This window comes from Hyalella azteca, unplaced genomic scaffold (genome assembly GCF_000764305.2).
Source record: "Hyalella azteca isolate HAZT.00-mixed unplaced genomic scaffold, Hazt_2.0.2 contig15363, whole genome shotgun sequence".
NCBI lineage: Eukaryota > Metazoa > Arthropoda > Malacostraca > Amphipoda > Hyalellidae > Hyalella > Hyalella azteca.
Window position 1 is genome coordinate 17,825 of NW_025945219.1, and position 10,493 is coordinate 28,317.

A 10,493-nucleotide genomic window follows, 5' to 3' on the forward strand; every position below is an offset into this window, starting at 1 on the left:
GTGTGTGTGAACGTGTCTCTAACACGTGTGTGTGAACGTGTCTCTAACACGTGTGTGTGAACGTGTCTCCAACACGTGTGTGTGAACGTGTCTCCAACACGTGTGTGTGAACGTGTCTCTAACACGTGTGTGTGTGAACGTGTCTCTAACACGTGTGTGTGTGAACGTGTCTCTAACACGTGTGTGTGTGAACGTGTTTCTAACACGTGTGTGTGAACGTGTTTCTAACAAGTGTGTGTGAACATGTCTCTAACACGTGTGTGTGAATGCGTATCGAACACGTGTATGAATGTGAGCATTTCGCGTCTCGCAACGCGAATGTCCAAACGCGTGCATACGAATCTTCAACAAGTTTGAAAATGTCTAAAGCAAGCATCTGAACATGTCTCTAGCACGCACGTGAACATGTTTTTAACCCATGTAAACATGTCTTGACTGCAACAAGTGTAAGCTCGACTGAAGCGTGAAGGCAAGCACGGGAAAGCCGCTGTCCAATTTCTACACCCCATTTCTTTCAGAAAAATATAAGCAGAGGCGGCTTATCGGCGGCCACGTCTGCCAAACAGCTTTGTTATCATCCAATATTAGATGTAATTACACATGTTACTTTAATCATATGAAACTAATACTAAATAAAAAATGAAACTCCAGTGTGGCTTAATGTTACGTTGAACGCGCGTGTATCCAAAAGTCTATGAATGCGTCATTGTTTTATATTTATAGTGGATGTTTATTGGCTGGTACGGAAAACATCGTCTCTATTTGAAAGCTAAGCGAGCCACACGATAAAACAAGTACTTCAAAGTTCCACTTTTACTTCACAGCAGAAAGAAGTGATCAAGAAACAGGTTTCTGACACGCTCATGTCTCGCTGCCGTAATCGCTCATCTGCTGCTTTCTCATTGCTATATTTTCCTCAGTTTTCCCTACATGATAGCATTATCAGATTTTCTTATTCTATTAAATTATTTTTGTATTGTTTCATAATGTATTGTACATTGTATATCAATGGATTTTAAGTGAATGGAATCACAAACCCGATAATAAAGTAAGGTAGAATGAAAAAAGAAAAATATATTTAAATTTTATTTGAGTACTGTTCACGGTGTGTACATTGTACAGCAAGCCATACCATGACAGCTATGGTTCATGACGTGTACATTGTACAGCAAGCCACACCATGACAGCTGTGGTTCGTGACGTGTACACTGTACAGCAAGCCACACCATGACAGCTATGGTTCGTGACGTGTACATTGTACAGCAAGCCACACCATGACAGCTATGGTTCATGACGTGTACATTGTACAGCAAGCCACACCATGACAGCTATGGTTCATGACGTGTACATTGTACAGCAAGCCATACCATAACAGCTATGGTTCATGACGTGTACATTGTACAGCAAGCCATACCATGACAGCAATGTTTCTTGCTGTGTACATTGTACAGCAAGGCATACCATGACAGCAATGGTTCATAGAGTGCACTTTTGGACGAGGACATAGTTGATGACTTTTTATATAGTATAGTTAGTTATAGTTGATATCGTCTATGTTTGCTTCATTGTATCACCCACTAGAAGGATTGCAGCTATCGCTACCCTTGTTCTTATAAGCACGCGCTCTGGACACGCCTGCTCAGCTTTCTCTCGTCCGTCGCCGGTAACTCTTTTTCTCTGGCCCCCCAGACTGCTGGGGGAAACAATCTCATCTCCTTTGTATGTGTGCGATGGATTGTAAACCAGAGAAATGCTTGCTGCAAATGGGTGTCTATTTTGTTTATTTTAAAACCGGGATTTTTGATAATTGATTTAGTCGGAGAGTTGAGTAAAAATATTTTTCTTCCAGGGTATAAAATTAAATTAATGCTAGATTATATGCAGTCATGGTATTATTCAAGCGTATTAAGGTATTTTAATATAAGTGTTTTTTAAGACATTTAGGTATAAGTGTATTAAAGTAGATATTTAAATATATGTATTTTAAGGTATATAAAATATACGGCTATTAAGGTATTTAAGTATAAATGTATTAAAATATTTGAATATAAGTGCATTAAGGTACAATTAGGAATTCACTGAAATTCTCGGGATTGGTAGTAACCCAGTGAAATGTCGTTAAGTTAACAATGATAAAATTCAAGCTCATAGTTCCCCCTGTCATTACAAATCTTCAATTCAATTGTAAAAACTCCATATAGGTGCTTACTGTTTAAATTTAGACACAATTATATGGTATAAGTTATTTCTGGTGAACAAGTGTTACTGTCATGAGCGGTCAGGAAAACCGACGAATACGTCGGTATTCATTTTAAATAAATGAAACTTACCGACGAATATAAGAGTATTTCAAAATACCGACGAATTTAAATAGCAACAAAATACTGTCCAGTTGTACCACATACTGTATTCCACATGACTTTCATGATACTCACTTTAATAGTTATTTTGTTATCATACTCACTTTTATTATCGTACTCATTTTCATTATCGTACTCACTACTCACCTTCGTTATCTTACTCACTTTCGTTATCTTACGTCAACTGACATGGCATTTACAAGTTAGTCATCATCCATCAATTAGTTCATTAACGGCATGAGAGTAATGAAAGCACATGAGAGTTGTGAGGGCGTGTGAGAGTTAACGGCATAAGAGTTGTGAGGGCGTATGAGAGTTGACGGCATAAGAGTTGTGAGGGCGTATGAGAGTTAACGGCATAAGAGTTGTGAACCTCTGTGAAGGGTCCCAGTTTTGATGGGTCCACGCACATCGACTCTAAAAAAATGTAGTCCGAAGGAGGTTAGGAAAAAATGTTGTGCTAACCTCCTATGGAGGAGGTTAGCACAAGCGGTGGTTTCCAGATTCCAAGTTTTTCGATCATATAAATATATTATAAAGCTTCCCAATATGTTCGCTGCCTCATACCTACTACAGCGTGTAGTGGCCAGACCATTATAATGCAGCCGCGACACGACCATTATACTTCGACCTGACAAGCAGGTTGCTACTCATCAATGTCTTGGCCGTCCGAGTGCATGCATGTATAAAGATGATTCATCCTAACTTCTTTACCAACTATACATATTACTATACTAACAATAACTGTTAACTATAACTGTATAACTATACTATACATATTATTATACTAACAATAGGTGTTAACTATAACTGTATACTATACTATACATATTCTATACAACTTTAAGTCGCTGAAATGCATGTTACGCTTTCGGAACCACTCATTTATAGCACAGAAGTTCCTCAGTAATCTACGCGTTCAAGCCTATCCATTTTAAAACACATAAATCCCTCAGTAATATTTTGCACACTTCAACAGTACACTTTTATCGTCCGCAAATGACGACGAAAACATTTGGTTCCGCTTCACATCTGCGTCGGCAGAGTGGATAAAGAGCAGAACCGTACGCTGTGGTAATCCAAATTTCCCCCTCGCCTCGCTCGATTTACTCGAACCTACAACTATGACGGTTCGCGTCCTGTGAACAGGATTCATTTTTTCTTCAGTTAGTAGCAAGTTCTCTTAATGTATTTTTCCTTTATGCACGACCAAGGCTGCCAGCCGGTCATTTTATCCAAACAATTTCTGGGATTTAATTTTTTTCAATTGCATTTGCTGGCTAGAATTTATGATGGCGGTATTTCTTAACTAAATTTAAAAAAATGCGAAAAATTGGAAGGTGAAATTTTTACACCGGAAGCTACAAATATTCTAATGCCTATCTATTGAGTTATTGGCCTTTTTAGCCTATTTTGTCCGCGGACTTGGCCGCTTTTCAGGCCATCTGGCAACCCTGGACTGACAGGATTCTCAAGTCGGGATTCTGAAAATATATATTTCTTAATTCAGGATTCAAATATATAGAACCAAGCACAAACGTAATTTATTTTGTGTTCTATTTTTGAGATTTATTCATCATGCGACATTATTCTAGTGATTTTATTCGATATATTGATCATTTACAATCAGTTGGACCTTTGATTATTGTACCATCATCATATGCAGATCCAATGTGTTTGAGTGATGATTAAAGCCAAGAATCCAGTCGCTCTTCAATCCCGCCTCTGGCTAAGTAAAATAGACTTCAATCCCTCCTCAGCACAGACTTCAATCCCTCCTCTGGCTAAATAGTCTGTGCCAACGTTAGTTTGTATTCCTTAATTCAGGAAGATGTGGATCCACGATGACAACTCTCCCTCAGCAACTGATGAGCTCAGTCTGCTTCGTGCAATGCTCTTGCTGGATCAATGGCTGGAGTACATCATATCCACACCTGGATCCCCTCCAGCGAAGCAAAACTCTTGTTATGTTTCACCTAATGTGATATGTATGCGTGACCACTTCGAGAATCGCTGTGCCTCTCTTATGTGATTCGGACTCCTGCAAGTAGTGGACGGGTCTACCAGCCACGGTCTTCTCGAGAAACTTGTTTGATCGTTAACCTACTCTCACAGTCCAGTAATTTTGGCACTCAGTCTCGAGCACAACTTTTTAAATTGATATCAGTCATCCTTACAGGTAACCAGGAATAATTCAGTTCTGAAACGATTTTTTTCACAGCAAAACATAGACTCCATTCGTTTCCAGTTCTGCAACGTTGACAATTCTCCATGTCCCCATGTCCAAGATCTATGTAGTCTATTACCATTGGCAATTCTTGGAAGACATCAATTTCGTTCTCCGGTCCCGAGTTGAGGAGATTGCTGAACGCTGCTTCTAACTGCGCTCCCAACTATTCGCTCATGCCCTGGTCGTCACCTACGCGGACGATGCTGTTCTTCAAGGACCCAAGCTTCCCTTGTATTTTTCTGGAACCGCGCGTGGTCATAAAAATCCTTGTGTTTATTCATGCCGAATCCTTTCACTCTTTCCTTCACTTCTCGCTCCTCAGACTCGTTCGAGCCCAGAAACAAACTCTCACAAATCAACGAATCAAATAATCGAAGTTATTCACTGTAGCACAGGTATACACATTAAGACTTTTGCCTGTTGTGAACAATGCGTTCACACTGCACACGCACCGCACAGAAATGTCAACCAATGAAGTCAGGCACAAAGGTCTCGAGTGCCCCTGTCTGATCATCAGCGAGATTTCAACTGAGGATCAAGATCATTGCGCTGCCTCTGTGGCCGCGTCATCGGAGTGATGTCCATCATATGACGCCCAGTGTAGTGCGATTGCACGTGTGCAATCAATCAGCATGCACGTACCTCTGTGTTTTAAAATGTACAGATCATGTGATGGACTCCATAGAATCATGCAGGTATCCTCTGTTTTAAAATGTACAGATCATGTGATGGACTCCATAGAATCATGCAGGTATCCTCTGTTTTAAAGTGTACAGATCATGTAATAGACTCCATAGAATCATGCAGGTATCCTCTGTTTTAAAGTGTACAGATCATGTAATAGACTCCATAGAATCATGCAGGTATCCTCTGTTTTAAAATGTACAGATCATGTGATGGACTCCATAGAATCATGCAGGTATCCTCTGTTTTAAAGTGTACAGATCATGTAATAGACTCCATAGAATCATGCAGGTATCCTCTGTTTTAAAGTGTACAGATCATGTAATAGACTCCATAGAATCATGCAGGTATCCTCTGTTTTAAAGTGTACAGATCATGTAATAGACTCCATAGAATCATGCAGGTATCCTCTGTTTTAAAGTGTACAGATCATGTAATAGACTCCATAGAATCATGCAGGTATCCTCTGTTTTAAAGTGTACAGATCATGTAATAGACTCCATAGAATCATGCAGGTATCCTCTGTTTTAAAGTGTACAGATCATGTAATAGACTCCATAGAATCATGCAGGTATCCTCTGTTTTAAAGTGTACAGATCATGTAATAGACTCCATAGAATCATGCAGGTATCCTCTGTTTTAAAGTGTACAGATCATGTAATAGACTCCATAGAATCATGCAGGTATCCTCTGTTTTAAAGTGTACAGATCATGTAATAGACTCCATAGAATCATGCAGGTATCCTCTGTTTTAAAGTGTACAGATCATGTAATAGACTCCATAGAATCATGCAGGTATCCTCTGTTTTAAAGTGTACAGATCATGTAATAGACTCCATAGAANATGAGAGTTGTGAGGGCGTATGAGAGTTGACGGCATGAGAGTTGTGAGGGCGTATGAGAGTTGACGGCATGAGAGTTGTGAGGGCGTATGAGAGTTGACGGCATGAGAGTTGTGAGGGCGTATGAGAGTTGACGGCATGAGAGTTGTGAGGGCGTATGAGAGTTGACGGCGTGGGAGTTGTGAGGGCGTATGAGAGTTGACGGCATGAGAGTTGTGAGGGCGTATGAGAGTTGACGACATGAGAGTTGTGAGGGCGTATGAGAGTTGTGAGGGCGTATGAGAGTTGACGACATGAGAGTTGTGAGGGCGTATGAGAGTTGTGAGGGCGTATGAGAGTTGTGAGGGCGTATATAACGGATGCTAAGATACCCTGGGACAGCAACCCGTAAGTTGTTTGTGTGCCAAATACCGAGAGTTTATCAATGCAGCTGGGCTCTTCGTGTGACAGCGACGCTTTCTCTTCACGGTTCCCTTACCTTATCGCAAAATGAACTAATATTTGTTATTTATTATATTCTACATTTATATTCTACGTTTTGCGAAGTTTGAACTGATATTTGTTATTTATTATATGTTACGTATATTCGTTTTGCAAAGGATTTGAATACACGATTTATCGTTCTGTTTTCTTTGTAAAATCGGTTTCTGTAAACAAAACAATATACAAAGATAGAAATTGGTTAAAAAAATTGTATTGCACATAAGGTGTGACCGAGAAATAAATAATTTATTTCGAATATATAACATGACAAAAGTCAAGAATACAAGCTAGGATACACGGATCTTCTGAATTAAAATTCATGCACCAAACATTTATTTCTGTCCACTTTATAGCCAACACCGAAACTGAAACTAATGTGAAAGATGCACACTAACTAAGGTATATAAAACTGAACTGAAGTAAAGTGTCGGTGACGCGCATGCTTCAGGCGAACGAAATATACAAGAAAAGTGCATTTGAGAACAAGAAATTTAACATTAATTTCAACTAATATTTTTTATTATCTTATTGTTATCTTTCCATTGCCGCAAATTGGAGCAGTAAATTCAGATGCGTAATTTCAGCAGCCGAACTTTCGTTCATTAATTAACGCTTGGGATTTAACAAGCGGCTATAATATGAACCTGTAGCCGCTGCAAGTTGTATCATAATAATAAGTTCTTATATATAACTCTAATTATATATAAAATTATATATCTCCAATGGAGAATCGTTTAAAAATATCAACATTTTTCTATTTCACTTCAAAAATTTTTTAAACTTCTAGCTTTCAATGAGATAGTAAAAGTAAAAATACGATCAAATTGTTGAAATGATTGTATAGACCACTGCGGAGGTGATGGAATGACCGCCATGTTGGTCTACAGAATAATTTTCTTCCTTTTTTTGCTTCTCTATTTTCTTCTGCTCGATTTTTGTACAATTTTGCAGTCCGTACGTGACGTCATGTTAGACTCCTAACAACATTTTCAGTGCTTAAAATAAACTATAAATCGCAAATATTTAAATGGAGTTATTTAAATGTTAAGCACTAGTTTCGACCCCAATTTCAACACTCAATTTTCCAAAGAATTTTATTCGAGATCTTTGGACAACATAGTTTCAGAAAAGTTGAAAAACAGAATTTCGGCATTGAATCCTACAAATTAACTATAAACATTTCGACGCATGACCTGTACAAAGATATATACCACGCTGAACAGCCACCCATGCATAGTGACTTACACAGTTCAGTATAAAAAGTGAGATCTTGTTTAAAAAATTTTTATATCAAAGAAATTTCGATTTCAGCCACAGCAAAACTTGCGCAATGCATTTCTTCGTACAGTTCATTCGTACGCAGTGCACATTTGTTAGGCGGCACCTATATCACGTCGCCAAAGTGTCCCTTTCTGACAAAATCTATTGAGCGATCCACTATGAACTTCTTATCGGTTACCATCATGGAGACATCGGTCAATATTTTCTTTTTCTATGACAGGTTGAAATGCACAAAAAATTTGCAATTTAATATAGTTTTTTTATCGGTTGCCGTCATGGAGCCATCGGTCAATATTTTCTTTGTCCATGACACGCTGAAATCTACAAAGAAAAAAAAAATAAACTTTTCATTATTGGACTTTTTATCGGTTGCCATCATGAAGCCATCGGTCAATATTTTCTGTGTCTGTGAAAAGTTGAAATGTACAAAAAAAAAAGACTTTTAATATTGGACACGACTCACAGCTAGCATCCAATAAGTACTTTCTTTCTATTATACATTTATACTTATTTCAAGTTAATAAAAGTACAGGAGTTGAATTAATTATTTAGTTCGAAGTTCTTATTCAGCCTGCGTAGTTTCAATGAAATTTTGGCAATTTAGAAGAAAAGTCAAACTAATGGGGAAACAGCTTCGGTTGTGACGAACAGTGACTGAGCTGAACACTCGTGTGGCAAAATGATATCCATGCTGACTCATGTGATTCCGATCAAAGTTTGTGAACATATTTTCTTTCATGAAGATCATAATTATTATTAAATATTATTGATATTTATGTACTTAAATCGCAAGTTCACCAAGAATTTAAAAGCAAAGCAAACGCTATGTAAATTAACCCTATCTTCCTTGATTTAGTGAAGATTGGTTGAATGTGCCAAATGTTTCAAGATATGGTAACGGTGAATCAACTTTCCGTTTGCTTATTTCATAATTTCTTGATAAGTTGTGAATTAAATACAGCGAACATTCATCTCAAATTTCAAGTCGTACCTCAATAAGTGGTATTCAAACTTATTTAAAGAGGCTCAGTAATTGTTAAATTACTGAGCTCCAATTAAATTATAGATGATAATGAAATTTATGAAAAGATAACTTAATTCAATAAAACTTCTTATACAATTTAGGGGAATAGCGGAAACATTTTTCAACAGGCTCTGTAGAACGAATTTTGATTTAGTTCTTCCTTCACTAGTGCAGGAACCATCAAACATAACGACGAAAATTTTGGTTTCATACGGCACGACGAAGAAGTTTAGTTCCGTTCGAACATTACAATGAAAAAAATTGAAAATATACATTAAAAATGCATAAAAGTTTTTGCGTATTATTATTTTATCAAATACAAAGAACTTACAATAATTATAATAATACTAATATTATGTTATATCAATATATAGATATATAGGAGACCAAGCAACTCTATATAAAGCCGTTGATTTTAATGAGGGCAGCATCAATCTAGTTAGTCTATAATTAAGCAACGAGTTTAGGAACAAGTGTCCGACAGAGACCGGTTAACTCTCCGGCCCCGCGTCCAGAGATGGGCTGGACAGAGACCGGTTAACTCTCCGGCCCCGCGTCCAGAGATGGGCTGGACCGAGCCCCTGCGTAGGGCTGCGGTCCCTCCTACGCATCGTCGTCGTTTTTTTTAATAAAAATCTTTGCGCTTTGAATGGATGTCTTGATGAACGACGTATAAGGTTATCACTCGTCTTCTATCGCTGTAAATTTGACAGATTGTTATATAATTCTATTATATGACAATTATATATGCGAAATGCTTCTTTATGCCGTGGCATAAACCCCTATAAGCAATGGCATTCTTTAATACTGTAAATTATATCTTTGGGATTTTATACTGTCTAGTTCCATGTGATGAGGAACACTCCAGTATGCTGGATAATATTCCATTATATTCCAGATGATATATTCCTGTAGAATAATGAAAATTTTGGTCGATATGACTGCATGATTTTTATTTAAAAATCATGCACTGTACTTCAACCGAGGTTACTCCACCGAAGTCGGAGTAATAAAATAAAAACACTAAAAACAAATGAAACTTTGAGCAGTCGCTCTGAAATATGTCTGTACGTAAAGACATGTTATGCTCTTAAATATGTCTGTACGTAAAGACATGCAATGCTCTGAAATATGTCTGTACGTGAAGACATGTATTGTTTCTGAACGCGGTGATATGCTGTCAGTTGCTCAGCTCATGTGAATATATTTCACATTTCTGTGACTTTCCTTTCGTTCTGGTGAGCTATCATTTCTTTTTACATCATAAAAAAAATTCTAAAATATAACCGCTTGTTAGGGAAAATTTGTGAGGAATCTAAAAATTTTGCACAGTTTATATTTATTGTGATAAATTTTCTTTATATTTCATAATATTGAAGTTAATTACAATAAATTACATGTAAATTATACGTTCAATATTACTGGATATTACGGCTCCTGGCACAGTCATACGCATTGAGGCCAAATTCTTTATGCTGGAGCAAATTTCTACGTGTTGATGAATGATTAAATGTTGATAAATATGTCCAATATGTCCAGCGATATTCAACGGTGCGAGGAATGTCATGAGCTAGCATGATAACATCTTA